The sequence below is a fragment of the Piliocolobus tephrosceles genome, chromosome 10, assembly GCF_002776525.5.
Source record: "Piliocolobus tephrosceles isolate RC106 chromosome 10, ASM277652v3, whole genome shotgun sequence".
Taxonomy (NCBI): Eukaryota; Metazoa; Chordata; class Mammalia; order Primates; family Cercopithecidae; genus Piliocolobus; species Piliocolobus tephrosceles.
Genome location: NC_045443.1, coordinates 77391241 through 77393063, shown reverse-complemented (window position 1 = coordinate 77393063; position 1823 = coordinate 77391241).

The window sequence follows — 1823 nt, the reverse complement described above, 5'->3', positions numbered from 1 at the left end:
AAGGAAGGAAGGAAGGAAGGAAGGAAGGAAGGAAGGAAGGAAGGAAGGAAGGGCCGGGTACAGTGCCTTATGGCTGTAATCCCAGCACTTTGGGAGGCTGAGGTGGGTGGATCACCTGAGGTCAGGAGTTCGAGACCAGTCTGGCCAACATGGTGAAACCCTATCTCTACTAAAAATACAAAATTAGCCAGATGTGGTGGCGCATGCCTGTGATCCCCGCTAATTGGGAGGCTGAGGCAAGAGAATCACTTGAACATGGGAGGTGGATGGTGCAGTGAGCTGAGATTACACCATTGCATTCCAGCCTGGGCAACAAAAGCAAAACTCCATCTGAAAATAAATAAATAAATAAAAATAAAGTAAAAAATGAGGTGGAGGTTTTGTGTTACTTTTTAAAGATGGGAGACATTTGAGGACATCTGAATGCAAAGAAGAAGCCAAAGGGAAAGGATGAAAATACAAAAAAGGGGAAAATCATTGATGCAGTAAATTCTTCCAAGGAGCAAGAATTCATGTCATCCAGAGCACAGGAAGATGTGTCTAAACTTTAAACTTGTGGCCAGAATATCTTCATAGAAAACACTGGGGGTGGGGGATGGAATGGGGAAGGAGAGCAGGAAATTGAGGTTGTTCATACGAGAGAAACAATTTGCTCTATGAACAAGGAAGAAAGGTGGTTTGCTAAAGAGGAAGAGGACAAGAGGCACAGGAAGAAATACCAAAAAAAAAAAAAAAGTATTGAGCTACATGAAGAATTATAAATTTTGGAATCGTTAGTGAAGGGGGGAGAAGCAGCAGCTAGACCAGCACATCAAATCAGAATCTCAAAATCATCATGGGTGCAGCCATATGGTAATGGCACCAATCCGAATAGTTTCTCTTTTCCAACCCCGTTCTCTCTTTTACCCAGGAATAATTATGCCTCTATGTTCTGTCTCCTTCAGCACTATACTCCTACTGCTCTTATAGCATTTTTCAATCTTTTATTATAGATATCTAGTCTATTTATCCTTACACACTGAATTCTTGGAAAGAAAGAACTATGTCTTACACATCTTTTTACTCCCAGCACCTGGCATAGGGCCTGGCACATAGTAGGCATGCAATCGATGTATGTTGGATTGAATTGAGTACATAAATAAAATGATTAATTTTCCTGCAGATTGATATCTGATAAACAAGCTCATTAAATGCATGTTATTATGGGAGAACAAAAATGTGTTTTGGGGGAACCATTGAGGTTTAACATGCAAAAATTTATGAGCCCAATGTCATTAAAAGCAATAAGCTTTAAAAAGCAAGTATCTAGAGTTATAGATTACTCAGATCATATTTATGGAGAGGTAAGATTAAAAGAGAAAAGCTCTTAAGAAGAAAGTTGCCATGTTGTTGCTTTCTAATGTAGGTAGCTGTACTTCCTCATGAGATAGTCATCAGATTCTGTCAGATTGTCCATTTCTTGTGTAATGCCAAAGTTAACTGGGCAAACAAGTTTAAAAGATAAAAATCATTTCACACTAGATTTGTAGAGCTGTAATAATTCAAAATGTTTGCGTTACTTCTCATGGCCCATCTAAAAACACTTAAAGTTCTATGTGAATGATCAGCTCCTCTGTTAAAATTTTCAACTCTTCTATTAACTCGAGGAAAGCAAACTAAGAGTATACATTGTTTTTATCTGCACCTCACAGGGTGGCCACTAATGTTTAGCCTGGGTATACATTGTTTTTATCTGCACCTCACAGGGTGGCCACTAATGTTTAGCCTGGGTATAACAGATGGTATGATATAATGAAAAGGACTGATCCAAATGTAATGGTTTG